The sequence below is a fragment of the Cupressus sempervirens genome, chromosome 3 (assembly GCF_028749045.1).
Source record: "Cupressus sempervirens isolate cs-2001-9-10 chromosome 3, ASM2874904v1, whole genome shotgun sequence".
NCBI classification, from domain to species: domain Eukaryota; kingdom Viridiplantae; phylum Streptophyta; class Pinopsida; order Cupressales; family Cupressaceae; genus Cupressus; species Cupressus sempervirens.
This window is the reverse complement of record NC_143120.1, coordinates 525,506,369-525,524,668: the sequence shown is the minus strand read 5'-3', so window position 1 is coordinate 525,524,668 and position 18,300 is coordinate 525,506,369. Positions and strand designations below refer to the sequence as shown.

The following is an 18,300-nucleotide window of genomic DNA, read 5'->3' as shown; positions in this document are numbered from 1 at the left end:
TAAAAACTCAATGAATGCCTTAAATATGCTTCCTTGAGTGTTCTTCAAGTGTTTATATGTGTCTTGTGATAATAAAATTAGTTTTCTAGGTTCCTTTTACACTATTTTTTTGGACTAAAAAATAAAGAAACTCAATTGGTCAACCAGTTTCAAAATTAACTCCAAAAGACAAAACTAGCCCTATAAGAAAAATAACCCTAGTGTAGGTGGACCTAGTGGGTGACATATACCCTCAAATTTGACATATACTTCAAGGTATCCCAAGGTTAGATAATCTTGAGATCTTGAAAACTACACCAAAAGAATTGAGAAAAAGAGGTGGAAGAGTGGTAGAAGAGATGATTGAACACAAACGCATCCAGGTTTGATAAAACCACTAAATAGAGGGAGATAAAAGGTCTTAAATTATGGATGATTCTTTTTTTAAATATTCAATCATATAAAATGGGAAGGTAGAATATAATAGTCTAGTAGGTTTGTGCTTCTAATAATCAATCCCACACAAAAATGTAGGATCAAATGGTCTAGCAACTTTGTGTCTCTGATAATCAATCCTAAAAATCTTTGCACCTAACAACAAATTTACACCTACATGTTATAATACTCATATAATATGAGGATGGTTTGTGTATATGCTAGGGTAGGTCAAATGATCTATAAAGTGTGTGTGGCTTGCTAGTCAACCAATCCAATAAATGTAAAAATAGGAAGAGTAATTGACCCTTGTAAATTGTGTTATGATGGTGTACTAATCCAAAATATGCAAAGAGAAGAGTAAATAGTCCTAGAAAGTTGTGTACTCTATATATTGAACTTTAAATGAACAAAAACATATGAAAATAAAGAGTCCATAAATGCCAACCTTATGATGGAAACTATAAGTGCCTATTCTAGCATCTTAAGGAAGTGATGAAGAAGGACAAAATGATTTCAACATCAAGATAGTTACCAAAAGTGACACCTAGTCCAAGCCATATAGGTCATAGCTCCTATGAGGGAGTAATGGAAAGAGATATCATGCAAGAAGTACAAAAGGAAATTCTAATGAAGGATAAAACACTACTGTGAGGCTCCAAAGTAAGTGATTTATCTACCATGTGTGTGTATAAAATGTGTCACACTTCTATAGACCATTATACTTGAGAATATTCATGATAAAGAGCATCTCAAGAAGCCTCCTATACCTATATATATATGATGTGAAGGAGGTATGATATTGAGTCTCTCAAATAAACTTAGTTAGGAAACCCTTGAAAGGTGCACCATAGAACAAGAGATTCAAAGGAGTAGAAACAAGAGTTCCAATATCCAAGAATCAAGATTATGCAATTTTTATAAATTTTTACAATAAATGAGAGGGAGGGAGTTGGGGGGGGGGGGGGGGGGGGGTTTGTGAATTAGTTACTCAAGGTCTTATGTACCATTTGAACAATAAGACAAACATTCACTATTCTACTAATCTTGTTACTGTTCAATCTCTACTAGAAACATGTCTTAAACATAAATTGCTTTGCATAATAAAAAAATTATCAAATGTAAAACATATAAAACATTATTGATAGATTTGACACTAGGGTTTTACATGGAAACTCAATTTGGGAAAAATCACTAGCAACATGTCACTCTTTTTCACTCTTTCAAAGTGAGCTTTGTTAGGAGCCAACCCTATTAAAGGTTACAAAACACACTATTAAATGTGACCTTGTTAAAGGATTTAACTAACTTGTTAGGAGTGGCCTTATTAGAGGACTTTGATAATTCCATTTAGAATGTCACCTAATTAAAGGATTTACATATATTGTTAAGTCCTCCAAATGACTGTTAGGTCAACCTTTGTTAAAAGGATTTCAATACAAATTGTTTACAATGAGTAGAAATAAAACAATAGGTTTTGATCTATGTGATTACGACTCACTTTTGCAGGTTTAGATCTTAGTTTGGTCCTTCTGTTGTCTTACAGATAACCCTTCCACTATCATCTCTAATCTTGATTTTCTTGGAAACCCTTCAAGCAATTAGTCCACTCTTCTCAACAACACTTAAGCCTTCTACTTAGATTTACTTATCAACATCAACATCATCTCTGCAAGCTTTAGCTTTGTATTCACTCACACTTGTGCATTTCTAATCAACCTTGCTTTGTATGCCTCTTTTCACATACACTTTCACTTTGCGCACACACACACAACACCAACTATTGATCTCTATATTCAAAATATTTCTAATGTCATCTCAAATATCAAGGAGGATTTGAAAATCCCCAAACCAAGTTTCAATCATCATAGGAGGATAGGTAATAGAGTAGCCCCAACATATCCTATCTTGGTAGTAGAAGACATCGATGGGTTTCTTGAATGGAATCCAACCCTATGTAAAAAATTGGATTTCTTGTTTCTTTTTTCTCGATATTCACCCTCCTCCATGTTTGAACTAGATTAATGTATTCATAATAGAAGATCAAGTTAGTGTTTGGGAATGGGAAGTGGATACAACTCAAGTAGAAGTGTCTCAAAACATGTTAGATGATGACATCTCAATAGAAATAGCATCTTGATGATCTCTAAATGAGTGCAGTTAAGTTTTTCATCAAGAAAAAATATTTATAAGTTTAGTACTTTGTATAAATATCATAAGCACAATGTCATAGGTAGAAATACAATAATTCTTTCCTCTAATTCCAATTAGGATTCTAAGAATGTTTGATAATGATTCCAATTTCATGTGAATGAGTACAACATAAATATGGAAATAATTATCAGTAATTTATCCTACCACTGTATCATTAGGAAAATCCATAATCATATGTAAAAATCCTAAACTATGCCAAATAGCTAATATTGAGAATTTAAAACAAAGTAAAGATGTGTCTTTTGATACAGACGATACATAATTAGTAATGAAAACTTAAAGCCTCTTTAATCAAAAAACTTTATGGGAATAAAGGAAATAATTAATAATAGTGGAGGATTTAATTCCCTCCTATATATTCTTATCAAGTGTTGTATCATCATTATCCAAGTGTATAGTTAAACCAAGTTAGAGTTTAAGATTTGAGCTATAGTTTGAGTTTCTAATTTGAAGTTTTTGTCATTGACTCTCTATCAGGTCTAGGTTTTTATGTCTTAAGGATACCCCAATTCATATGAATTTTGGTAAGATAGAGATGTTATTTTGGGGAGAGGTTAGTAAATTGAGGATTAGTAAAATGGTGAAAACTAAGAATGATTTGATTTTTAGGGATACTAATTTACGATAGTTTGGGAGAAATTTTTTGATGTTATACATAAATATAAACATAATATAGATATTGTGGCTATGTTTGTGGCCATGATAATGCATGTAGATGAGGATAATGATGCAATTAAGGGCTTATGTAGGAAAGTGTTCAAAAAATCTATTTCCTTGATTATATAGATGATAACCTCTACATCCTACAAAGGAGTGAATTCAACATCCATAATTTCTCGATCTAGGTTTGTCCTATTCCAAAAATAAAGAGCAATTTTGAATTTTTTTGTGAGGTAGGAGGTGATTATAAGGAGTTGGATGTTCCTTTCAACTTCCACAAATGCCTATATTTGTGAGGAGTGGAAGGTTTTGAGTGATATCTTAAGGCTAAAGGCTTAATGTGATTTGGGTCCACTTCCCCACAGAGAAGCTTATCTTAAGCTCTATCTTATGTGCATTCATTACTTTATAGCCTTTCTTTGTCTCATCTAGCTGTGTAGCTCTTATGCTTCTTTGGTTTTTGTCATTTTTCTTTTGTCGTTGTATCCTCTCTTTGTCTCTAGTCTTGTTTCGACATCATTTCCTTTTTTGTTTTCTCTTTCTTCTATTGTTTATAAGGCTTCCCTACCTTAGTTTGGTCTATCTAAGGTTTGTAAATAGATTGTAACTAATTAAACCTAATAAATAGATAGAATACTTTGAGCAATTGGGTCTCTAGTGTTTTAGCAAAATGGTATACTAGTTCCAAATGGATTTCTATATTCAATGTTCAAGCATATTTTAAAAACAAAGCTAGTAACTATTATAACTAGTTCTTTATAATATGGACTAATTGCATTATTTTATGTATATTAGCATAGTAATTCTCTACATCCTTGTATTTGACTGTTGGTTTAAACAACTAGTATTGTGTATAACAAACAACCCAGTTTAACAAGCTTTATCAATCAATTGAAAATTTCTTTTATGAATACTTGTTTCTAAGACCTATTATTTGTAATATTTACTATTTAAGAGGTAAGAAAAAATGGATAGTAGAAACAAAAAGGTTGTATCAGGTAGGTTTTGGTGATACCTAGAATTTAAAAGAGCAAATTAATATTCTGTTAATATAAATAGATTAAAAGCCATTCACATTAGATTTTTGTTAGAAAGGCATACCCATATTTTATAATAAGGAAATAACCCAAATATTTTTTGAATTCCCTAATTAACGAATTACCAAACATTAACAGAATTATATCAATCTGACTAAATGAAGATATTAATATTAGTCTTAGATTTAATAAAATATCAATAGAAATCAAGGGGTAAATGTAGACATGTAAGATAATACTAAGAAACTTAAATTATATAATGGTGGTTGAGGATCTCAATTCTAGTCTTTTTTGTGTTGAGTCAATCAAATTCTATTAGCCACAACCAACAAGGGATATTTAAGAAATTAGTTTTGGCATTGGGTGCATTATAATAACACATTGAGTGTTATGGACTTGTTTGTCTATATTACAATTTGATAAGAGCACAAATTATTTTCTATGACATAACACACATGAGGTGTTTTGAATTGTTTTATCCATAAGACATTTTGATAATAGCACACATTAGGTGCAATAAAACAACACATGGGGTGTTATGAATTGTTTTGTCCATATGATATTTTGATAATAGCACACATTAGATGCAATGAAATAACACATTGGGTGTTGTATAGTTGTCCTTCATTTGAACTTAAACCTAGAATGAATTTTTATAATCATTTCTCACTTGAACTTGCATCTGTTTGAAATTGCATTCACTTGAACTTGAATTTGACATATATAGAATATCCTCCCCTTCGCAGATGAGAGGAAATAATTTCATGTGATAAGCTATTGGATAGGATACCACATATTTATCTTCATTTCTTCAAATATATGGAATACATTACTATGGACCAATATCATCACCAACTTATCTTTGGTAGTTTCATTTGAACTCTCAACTTTGATGCACTCCCTCTTGAAAAAGTTTTCTTTTTCTACCAACTAGTCTTGTTTAGTTTCTTTTCTTTCCCACCATATTACTTCTTTGAAGAAGTTCTATTTTTTATTTTTTTTAATATAGAGCATAATGAAACTTCTAAATCTTGCAACCAAGTACATCTTGAAAAATATCAATTTACTTTCATTGATTCATAGAAAATCCATTAGCCTCTTTACTCTTTTATCAATAACATCTTTCCATTTGATATCTTCATTTGAATATTGATAAACAAAAATACCTCAATTTGAAATTGGTTTATAAAGTCCAATACTATTCAATGATACTTTATGAACTACAATTCTTGAACAGTTGGGTTGATAACAATAACTTCCAATATCATCCATTTGTGAATTGACGACATTCCACTGAATTCATATTCATCATCATGCTTGAGTCATTCAAGTGGACCGATAAGTACCATACCATCATGATACCATTAAAGTCTGAAACTTTAAATATAATATTAAGAATCAAACCCAATACAAAACTTGTATCTTGGAATAAGACCAAAAATCTGCAATTAAGATTTTGCAACCAAAGTAATACCTCATTCAACCAGCTTCAAATCTAATAGTATTAAGTCAGAAATTCCAAAGAAAAATCTGATTATGGTCACCAATACCATTATGAAGTTAGAAGGTTTTAAAAAAACCGAATTTCAAAGCCAATTGAAAACTGATACCATTTTGGAAGAGTCCTTTCAAAACCAATTCACCAATTCACCGAATCTTCATATCATACTTTTGAAATCATTTATTTTATTCGCAACCGATACTTATCATAAATCTGAAATTTTTTACCATGGTTTTAATACTCACCATCCAAAGAACAACTATTATTTACTTAGATATATTAGGAGGAGAATTCGTTTCATGGAAATTAGATTTGAATCTCAAGAAAAATGATTTCCTAATTAATTCCTTGACTCGCACAATCATTCTTTGCAAACTAAATTGGCCATTATGGAAGTGGCTTATGGTAACTTGATATCAATTGAAAATCATACCCCTGATAGCATTATGTGAATGAGTTCTATACAATTATGCTCTAATTTTGGTTATCAAAATAACCGTGACTTGGAAAATTATTTGAAATCAATGTGCCTTGTAACTAAATTTTGAAATTAGTCTCCCTATGAACTAAAATAAAATTGCATTTCAATTAAAATACTGAAAATTCTATTTGCATTTCAAAATAAATGAACAAAATGACCATGACTATCAATAAGCAAAGGGTTTATTATATTTACATTCTCTTCTCTTTTCCTTTTACAGCATCATTTTTGCCTGCTCTAATACCATTGTTAGGCCCAAAAATCTAATATGATAGAAAATAATCAAAACTTTACTTTATCTATTCATCAAGATTCATTACATAAATATGGTAGTCATATAGCAGTTTAATAATTGCTATAAAATAACTACTACAACTAAAATATCTAACCTAACTTTTAAACCCTAATGATTAATACATTAACATCTTAGATCTCTTGGGAATAATCTACCATTTAGGAATCTTAAAGTACATGCCCTAACCTTGCAAATTCTAGAAGGCCATGAAAAACAAACTATGAAAATCCAAGTTAAGATCAAATTTTCATTGAAACCCTAAATTTCAAGGTTTGTTAACCCACTCAAAGAAAAATGGCTATAAATTGCTTCAAACTTAGCCAATTAGAATGAAATAAAATGCAATACAACTAGAATTCAGAGACCTATCAATTGTTGCCAATGGATTCTTCTTCTCAATCTGTATAGTTCCATACAACTAATAAATGCTTAGAAAATTTGTTTATTCCTTATGCAAAATTGCTTGAATGTACAACACATCACACCTTTGACTTTCTTGAGGGTCTTACGATCTAAATACATCATCTCTAACAATTCAAATATAATTTTGAATTGTTAGAACCATTATAAGACAAGTTGCAACCTTTTAGTAAAAGTTGTCACTAATAATTGTTGCAAAAGGCAATTTTTCAAATATTACTTCCTAGGACTTTACTACTTGGAAATTTGAAAATCTTAGGATCCTAATAGGATGTAATGATTCATAAAACACACCAAGAGTCATTTTATTATCTAAAACAAGCAAAAAGAAAGATCCATAGGTATAAGTGAACTTAGGTTTATATGGACACCTTAAGTTCCTTGACCATACAATAGGATCATCCATATTAAAAATAAACATAAACCATATTTAATAAATGATGTGGACCATCACCCCACATCTTCCATAATGAGCCTCCTTCCATCTTTTTAGGTCACCTATCAAGTCACCTAAGTGCCCTCCACCACTAAGAGTCACTAAATATTGTGTATCGATACTTGAAAGAATGAAAAAGATACAAGAAATTGAAGATGATGTCCTTCGAGTATAAAAATTGTTCTAGGGGAGGCCTCCTTTGACATAAAGTATGATTTCTCATCCCTCTACCTTCTCCAAATTTGGTTTGAATTGTCATCTACATTCAAATGCCAAACTCCTCAAATCAGCATTGTAATTCCCTAGCCAAGTATCCAAAACTTGCTTAGGACATCATTATGTACAATGTCTCCTCTCCCTTTTCCATCAGTTCCATGATTATTCCATGGTGGGAACTCATGGGAGAGTCATTTTTGTGTGAGCTGCTTGGGCATGACCAACACATAGGGTGTTTTCAAAATAATAAAACCTTAATAGATGAACACTTAAAAGGAAATATTAATGAAGAAAAAAGTATGGTACAAATGTGGACTAACTTAATCCAAGGTAAAACTTCAATGTTCAATCCATTATCTCAAACTTGCTTTGCAAAATCCAAAAAGTGTTAAAGGAAATGTAACAAAACATTTGCATTCAAATTCAAGAATGAATTCTTCCAACATCCAACTAGTAGATTTGTCTTATTCTAGGTCTAATAGGACCTCCCAAGGCATTCATTCAATTAAACCAACTATCTTTCCCTCCTTTCATGCCATAACTAAAAAGTTGCACAAAATGTTGTGGAGCAACTTTTAAAAGTCGCTAACCACATTGCATTTTTTGCATTTTTGACTAATAGACCTTTGAATTTTTTTGAATGGAACCAATTAGGTTCAATAAAGGTATTTAGACATGATGTGAGCCCCTAGTAACCAATATGCCTCTTTTTGTCCCCTAAAGTCATTTGAGAAACTTCTTGATAACTTAGTAAATTTTGGCATTTGGGATCCTAATCAACTAACATTACATTTTATGAGTTGCAAATATTTGAACAAGATGCAAAATAACTATTTAGGACCTAGTTGGGTCATATACCACTTACCAATGACTTGTATGTGTAGACACCTAAATTTGATTACATCGCTTCGGTAATCCTATTTAGTTATCTCAAAAGGCATCATTAATTAAATGCTTATTTAATTAATCCTTTTCCATCCCCTAGCTGATTAATTTAATTAATTATCTATAGTCCTAATTGATAAATCAAATAACCTATTATTTATCAATTAAATCCTATTCTTCTATCTAATTCCAAAATCCCCATTTATTAAATAAACCTATTTGATAAATAAAACCCTCAAATCTAATAACCTCTAACCTATCCTAAATCCCCTTTTTAGCCTAATCCACCCCATCCACCCATACTAACTAAGCTTAGTCACTAACTCACCCACCCTCATGAATGCCATCCACTTGCAAAACTCTAACAAGCCTAATCTAATCTTAAACCCAAGCCTAATCCACCCCCTAATATTGTCACATTCGCTAAGAAAGCTTAAGACTTTCTTAAGCCAAGGAAAGTCAACAATCTCAACTCCCTCCAAAATATCCCAACCACCCAACAATGAATGCTCTTTCAAAAGCCATAAAGACTCTTACAAGCTCTTACAAGCCATAATGAAGGGTCTTTATGAAGATATTATCCTTTGAGCCTCCTTTGTTGAATCATCCTTCCCCTTTCCTCCATCCACTCACCTTGTGACATGTGTCACTCCCTAATTGGTGCTAAACAAGCACAATCCATGTGCTCTCTTTTGAGTGCATCTCAACCCTCCTTAACTATTTCTCCATCCTTGCATCTTAGCCCTTCATCCCTCAAGCCCTTAGCCTATAAATTGAATCCCCTCCCAAGCCATTTCAATCACAATCCATCAAGTAAAGTTATAATGCCATTTTGAAGCCAAATCCATACTTTTGCATGCATCCACACCAAAAATCCCAAAAATCTCCATTGAAGCTAGTTTGAAGCTTGAGCATACACCCCAAACTAATCCATTAGACTCATCCCTAAATCAAGTGACTATCCTCATTGGGAGAGCCATTCCATGGCTCATATTCTCATTTGAGGGTTTCACTTTGTCTCTCATATATGTTATGTCTTTTATGCTAGTTAATGCTTTGTTCTCTTGATAGATTAGTATTACTTGCTAACATATTTCTCATATACAGTATGGACTTTGACCCACTTTGACTAGCTAGTGCCCCCCCATTGTTTATTATCTTGCACATACCTAAACAAGGCTTAGTCAAACCAACTTGATCTAAGAACACCAACACACCACCCTAACTTGGCTAGAGTCATAACAAGCCTCAATGTAACAACAACACAAAAAATGGCAAAACAAGGGTTGTTAAGTTCCCTGCACTAGATAATGACAGACCAAAGATATCCAAGAAAAAATGCAACAACTATAGCTATAGGAATCATAAGAAGAGCATATGTAATGTGTTTGCATAAATGAAGCTCTCGAAGAGATGGATAAGCAAGAAATATTGATATCAAATTCATGAATAAATTAAAAAAAAAATATTTAAATTCTTTTCATGTTCTAAAGATAAAGCATATATAAAATCTTGACATGTTTATGATGACGCTAAGATTCAAGCTTAGACATTTACATAATGTAGCCAACTCAAGAGTCAAACTTCAATGTTAATTGTATAACAATAATAAGAGTTCAAGTTTCACTATTCTCATCCCAACAAAAACTCCAAATAAGTTACTCATAATCAAAAGTACCCATAACTTGTACAATCTAAATACAAATTAATATCATAGCCTTATTCATATGTCAAAAGATACATTCAAATCTTATTATAATGATTCGTACCCTTATTTTGGATGCAAATTACATTAAAATGAAATACATGAAATACTTAAAATATAAACAATAAAAATAAGATATATATTATGATAACCAATAATGTCATACATGAACAAATTGATGCATCAAATTTGCAAGTCGAATAATACCATGCATCAAATATAAAATATCATATATAAATCAAATATATGTCAAATATGTTCACTGAGATAGAATCCAAGATATATGTCCAATAATGCCTATACATGAGTCCATCCTTGTATCTTTTCCTTCCCATGAGGGGAAGGAAACAAATCCCTAGAGGTCTTCCATTGTTGAATGGAGGGAGATGATGGAGTCTTCCTTACATGCTTACTCATACTCTTGTTTGGGCTCCTCTCTAATTGGATCTAATACAAACAAGTTATATATGAATCAATAATTATTATACATTGAAATAAAATATATGTACACACAAAATTAATTATTTTCTTGCCATCATCAAATAGTCACTCTATACATCCACCATAAAGGCTCGCAAATGATCAATAGTAACAAGGCCCTATAACAATTCAATCAATATAATCACTCTATGATACTTATAAATACCATTTGAAATTTTAATACTAACTATTATAAATAAAAACTAAAACTATGAAAACTCTTTCATATCTTGGTCAATGGCTCTGAACTAGCCATTGCAACAACAAATCCATGATCGGTGGATTGACAAAGATGAGGAAGAGTCTCTATCATCAATAAATAAAAATCATATAATACAATTTGCATGTTTTTTTATAAAATATAATATAATGAAATGAACTAAATTAATATGAAAAAAATGTACCTCTATGAAGCTCATATCATGCCTAGGTTTAGAGTCCCTTGTGAATTTTGATGGTCTAGTAGAGAACTAATGCACATGGATAAAAATTTCTTATCAATCTTTCATATGATTACTTAATAAATATATGTAGTACTTTAAATGATTAATTCGATACATACTTGTTGACTCATTGATGTGACATAAAATAGGTCTAGGGAATATATAATAGGGACATCAACACTCTTACCCTGAATTTTAAACAATATCAAGATATGATAATTTATTAGTAATTCATTGTACATATGAAATGTGATTAAAATAGTTTATTATAATTGTAATTTACCTATGTCAATGCTAAATGTCTCATTTAGGAACTCATCAGTGACTAGCTCATCATCCATAGTGTCTCCAACATGATAGCGAAATGTGGATAAGGATCCACATGACATACACATATGACCATGACACAAAGAAGTATCCTCCTCAATTAATGAACCAATTTAATGAATGAGGGTCTATATCAAAGCATTCATAGTCCCTAGAGTACTGGTCTCTACATGTTCCTTCACAACTAAAGGAACAATGACATGCTCACCCTATGGCTTGACAATAGGCATGCTAACTAGATTAGGGTCATGATGTCCCCTTGACCTCTCAAATGATGATCCCCACCTCTACCTTGAGAATCTAACATGCCAAAATAATTGGGATCTCTCCAAGGACAAATTCATAATATAATTTCTTTAAGAAATATACTACAACCTTGTAATTATTATAGAGAGGGGCATCAAAGACCATCCACCATCTATCCCAAAAGTTATCCCTAATATCATCATGGATGCACTAATGGACGGGGTGTTGGAATTATTTAGAATAACTAAGAGGGGGGTGAATTAGTTATCCAAGGTCCAGATGTACAAATAAAACTTTTTACAACTTAATGAACCCATATCCATAAAATATATTCATCATGCATGCATCCATTAGATTATAAAATCACTTAAACTTGTAGGTTACTATCAAATCAACTTTGTAGAAGTGTAAGCATGAAACATAGCATATTTAATAACACATTTGACACAATTATTTTACTTGGAAACCCAATTTGGGAAAACCCACCAGTAACATGCTACTGATTCTCACTCTTCTAAAGTGATGCCCTATGAAAGGCCAACCCTATTAAAGGTTACAATGTGCACTATTAAATTTGACCTAGTTAGAGGATTTCAATTACCATGTTAAGAGTGAGCCTTGTTAGAGGACTTTAGATCATTCACTTGGAATGTCACCCAGTTAAAGGATTTACAAATGACTATTAGGTCAACCTTAATCCAAACAATTTTCCCTAGGCTCGTACAATGATTAGAAAGTAACAGTAAGGCTTGATCTGATAACAACTTACAACTCACTTTGTAGATTATAAATTTCTATTTCAATCCTCTATTCTACTTGTCTTTCACACACTTTAGCTTTGATGGCTTGTTCATCCTTCCCTTAAGCCTTCTTGCTTTTCTCTCCAATAATAGTCTCTTCTATTTGGTCTTTGAATGAAGCAACACCTTAGATTCCTTTTCTTCTAACCAACCATCTCTATAAATAAAAAATTAAGATTTTTTTTTCTTTCAACCTCTATCGTCCATTTTAGGGTTAGGTAGGATCAAGTAGGATTCAATGAATTTACCCATATTTTCATTTTATTCCCTTCTAGAAACTTCTCCTTCAATCCTATTTGAATTCACCCCAAAATGGTTTACAATGAATTTTGTGCCAGCAACTCATCATAGTTATCTTCCACACACTTCATAAAATTCAAGAAAACAAAATAGTCAACTCAGATTTGTCAAATCCATGACTTAACATGAATACTAACACTCAACTTCCATACTGTTCTTGAAAAACACTAAAGTTCACTAGTGCTTGACATCAACTAAACTTTACTTTGCTTACATTGTATCACTTTGCATACACTAAAATTTGACTTTGCTCAACTCCAACTAATTTTCTACTTAGCTTGCACTAACTTTTATCGGCACCTACTATCCACCTGGCCAAGCTTGGCACAGTTAATTCTTCTTACTTTTTCTTCTAGACTTAATTAGTGTATCCATCCTTTGCAACCTGAAGTAGATAGTCAATGCACTATAACATTAGTGTTGTAACTGATCCTTGTACTCCTTTTTCATACCATAACTCAACCTTTCCTCTAAGTGCTATTGTTATTTGATTTGATCAAAATGTCCTCATTGATCAAACAAATGATAGTACTCAAATCAAATAAGAAACTATCTTCCCAACAAATAGTACGTTTGACATCAATGACAAAATAATGATTGAAACACATTCTCATACTTGTATAAATATGTTTTCAACATGGGGAACATTTTGGTTGTATTTTTAATAGTGTCTTATTCTCCTAGCTTTTTAAACAATGCACATATGTCACCTTTCATTATGTCTTTTTAAAAAAATATCTATATAGGATAATTTGTTTGCATAATATCTTCTTTTTCCTTCTCTCTTAACATGCCAAGTATCCAAGTGACCACTAACATAAGCTAAATGGCTCATAATGGACTCAAGGGAGGATGTCAATTGTGCTCTCATAGGATTAGTTTTTCTACAAGGTTTTAACCTACGAATGATTGCTTCTAATTCATTTTTATCTCTTTCTATTTCATTTATTATATTATATTGGGTTCCACCAGGAGGAGGTTTTACAATTGGTGGAGGTTGTGGAGGTTCTTGCTCTTCATCACAATGGTTTTTATTTTGATCTTATGGAGGGTTTTCATTTTGATTTTGTTGATAAGATTGGAGATTTGATAGTTGATTATTCAAATTTCTTGATGATAAACTAATTGCATTTTAAATAAAGAAAGAAACTTGAAGCAAAACTAAAAAAAATACAAAACAATGCTATAACATACAAAACAATGCTAATACAAGAGTAGAAAACATACTTGATGATTGTGATCTTGATCTCTGGTGAAGAAGAGGCATTTTGAGGAAGAGAGTGGGAAAATATTGCACCTTCTACAAAACAAGTGCATGTTGTTGGGGGCAAAGAAGGCAACCAATAAGAGGAAACAAAAAAAAGGAGAAGGGTTGTAGGTTGCAACCCATAAATATTAGTTTTAAAAAGTGCACATGCACTATGTCTTGGGCTCCACAAGCCTTAGGCTTGTGGAGCCCAAGTCATAGTGCATGCGCAGTATTGCAAATTTGAAAAAAAAAATGATGTGTACATCATCTTTTTGGCACCACAACTTGATGCATTCGCCCCCATGATGATGAAGAACATTTGTTTTGTGTTTATTGTAAATAATTAGTGTCTAGTTGTAATTAGTTGTGGGTAGTTATAATTTGAAGGGTCTAAAGCTACTATTGCACCTCCTCATTTTCTATAAGAAGAGGTACTTAGACCTTAGGATATATAGATAGATTCTTAGTGAGAAAACATATACAAATCAAAGAACATGGCATGGCACAAATAGAATAATCAGTGAAGATTTTCAGTAGACATTGCAACTAGTTATGACTCATTGTACACTTTATTAAAATGAATACAAATTATCTATTCTCTATTCCAAAAATTGTGCAAGTTAATCTTCATTAGTATCCATTAGATTGTCCTCTTATATTCATATTACCAATAATAGTTGAAATTTAATACACTCTCTTGATTATCAAAAACATAAGCTTTATATTTTTTTGTTTGTTTGGTCTTCCTATGTTGAGGCTAAAAGCAATTGAACTAAGGTTCTATGTTTAAGTCCCATATCTTGTAATTGATGGCATGAGTGTATCATCTCTAAAGGGTTTAATAATATCAAAGCTGGTACCAATTTGACTCTATTTTTCCCATTTGGAATAAAGAATAGGTATTGGTTAATTCATTAAGGTTTGTTTCTAATTGAAGTTTGTGGAGCTCATTATCATACTCAAGTGCACTTTTTCTATGAACAACTAGATATTTTTATAAGGCATGTTAATGTTCAATTTTGAAATCTTTGATTTCTCCTTGAAGGTTACTTATTGTTTTCGAGAGTATCACTCAAGAAATCTACTATAAAATAAGTTAATAGATAAGGTACACCTCCCTAGGTTGGAAAATCCTAAAGAGCAGAGGATTTGATCATCAAACTATATTAATCCTAGTCATTTTTCATCTTGTGTTGGATTTTCCAACATTGAGTGGGCAAGGCTCATAGGAATCCAACCAATAGTTTGAGGAACCGACCCCACCTTCCACTTCTTCACACACAAGTTGGACTATGATCAACAACATTAAACCTATCCTTCTTTCATATTTTATCCTAGCTTTTGTTTCTTCTACCGACTTAACAAAACCCTAAATATATTAAATTCAAGAAATTTAAATAACCTTCCTAGATCAAACTTCCATAAGATGTTATCTACTGTTACCAACCATTTTACATGACCACTCCAATTAATTCATAGTTAAAGTGCCAAAGGTCAAACACATTTTCACTTGTCATGAACTTCCTCTAGAATCTTTTCCACAAACTCATTCTCTATTACTATGATGCTAGACCATTATCCCCACATGTGCATCCACATCATTAGATTTCATTTAATTCACCCCAAGTCATTACAACTATGTCACCTTTCACTAATTCTAGTTCACCTATTAGTACTCAAGAACTCATTCTTCATTAACCTATTTGTCTCTTCTTTAACATGTCTATTATAGCTTCAACAATCACTTACCTAGCCTAAAAAATTGTCTCACCTATTACATTTCTATCCAATAAATGCTTTACCTATCTTGATAATGAGTTTCTATCATAACTAAATCAGCTTTATTGACTAGTGAACATCATCCTTCTCATCATCTTGTGATCAATCCACTCTACTCACCATAGATTTGATAAACCAATCAAATCACCTATTGATTGTCACTAACTACTCATATTGTTTGTATTTTGTCATGTCTGTAAATTAGGGAAAAAACAAACCATATTTTTTAAAGGTAATAAAAACTAAGTTGACTATATACTAATTGAATGAGTTTTAGATAAGTTAAATATATGACAAAGTTTAATTGGAGTCTCAAGGTTGGACAATTAGTTTACTAGGTTTAGGGTTTCACTTTTTGAATTGCATCATCAATCAAGTGATAGCAATAAGGTGAAGTCATGATACATTTACAATATTTCTTTTTGTTCTCACTTCTAGGTTTAGACATACTAATGAATTTGGTCAACATTTCTCTATGATTTAGAGTCAATTTTGAAAACATATTTTACAAAGTTCAAAATACCATAAGGTTGTTGCTACAGGAATACTATTATAGGCTGATAAGGATTCAATTGATTAAAACATTGTGTCATGGATTACACGTACATTGTTAAGTAAACTAATTAGATTAAAATTTTTTATCTTAGGTTCAATCATTTAGTTTAGCCTCTAAAGTATTAGGTTCACATGTGTTCATTTTTGCTAATAACTAGAAGAAAACTTACTACCTAGAAAGCACATAACTATTAAAGCCTTACAAGGTCGTAGTCCATCTAGTTCATCCTAGAGATTATTAAGAGGTTTAGTAAGGACTATTTAGTCAATTCTTAAATAAGATTATTATTTCTAATTACATATGTAGTTCAAATATAAATAACTTACAAAACTATAGAAGAGAACCTAACATTAAAATGAACTTTACCAACATCTATCCTAAAGGTATACTTCCTAATTAAACTATACTAATCTAAATAAAAAATTCATACAAATTATTTGAAAATCAAAACATACAATAACATAGGTCAAATTATATCATGTTCAATACCCATCACTTTATTACTTCACCCTAACACTACTTTCTTAAGTGCAAATCTACACTACCTAAATATACTAACATGAGACACAAAAAAAAAACCTATAAAATTTACAAAGAATAAAGCATAATTAAAAATATAACTTAATACTTAATTAGGTTCCCATTTAATACTAACTAATACCTATTGAGAAGAAACTAAATAAAAATAAAAATTATTAAAACTACCTAAACAAAATATTTATACCGTCCCCTGAACCTAGGCTAACCTCTACACTTGGCAAGTGGCCTACTTTCTCTATGCACTTCCCAAGGCTGCATATGGTGTTGACCAAGGAGTTCAACCCATTCAATGGTCTACTAATGTAATTACATGGAAGAGTACATGTGGGGAACTAGGAGTAAGGCTTGGAGATAGTGAGAAAGGGTGGAGATGGTACCAACAACAAAGACCCTAAATAAAGTTAAAAAGGGTCAATCAAACTCAATGTCCAACATGCCCCCAACCCTTGTCAGCATGAATATTAGGTAGTGTATGCATGGAAGGGAATTTTGGGGGGGTTCAAGTGAAGTGCACTAGGGGAGATATATCCTTTTAAAAAGGTGAATTAAAGGAAATAGGGTAAGTGGGTAAGTAATGTACTGGTTAGTCTACACACACACACACACACACATTTATTTATTTAAATTTTTTTAAAAATGTGTTGACTTTTCCCTTTCTTGTGCAAGCCACTATGAGTTTAGGATGGATGGAGGGTGATGGGTGGTGTGGGACTCACTCATCCCCTCAAAATTTCTTTTTGATATATACACATTTTATTATTATTATTAGTTGCCTTAAAGGTATTAAAGTTTAAGCATTGACCTATAACAAGAGGTATGTCAAATGGGTATTATATTCCCTTATTATATTGACTACTCAAAGTGGGATATTGTACGGGGAGAATTTAATTTCTTCCAATACAATTTCTAGCATCCTATAGATGCACATTTTGGATTTTTCCAATTCATTCTTTTAGTGATATTTTTATAATGTTCTAATGGGTTTATTTACAACTTCCATTAAATGTATTTAGGTGCATTTCTTTCAAGTTTAGAAGGAGGTTAAAGTGATATGCATGTATTTTAGATTGGATATATATATATATATATATATATATATATATATATATATATATATATATATATATATATATATATATATATATAGTTGGAATTTATAGGGGGCAAGATTTACTTCTGAGGGGGGGTGGGGTGAATCAGAAGTAACTAACTTTAACCTTTTCAAATCCTTTTAATTGATATCATTCACATGCATCTAATTCCTCTAATAAACATAAAATAAAGACATGCATGAATACAGATAACACACGAATTTG

General features: G+C 31.5%; 1 protein-coding gene across 1 annotated transcript in view; it reads left to right on the top strand.

Annotated features, from left to right (window-relative positions):
- The window catches only part of LOC149567485 (disease resistance protein Roq1-like), a 139,980-nt gene that overhangs the window by 65,066 nt on the left and 56,614 nt on the right, over positions 1-18,300 (top strand). The gene's annotated exons all lie outside the window — the stretch shown is intronic.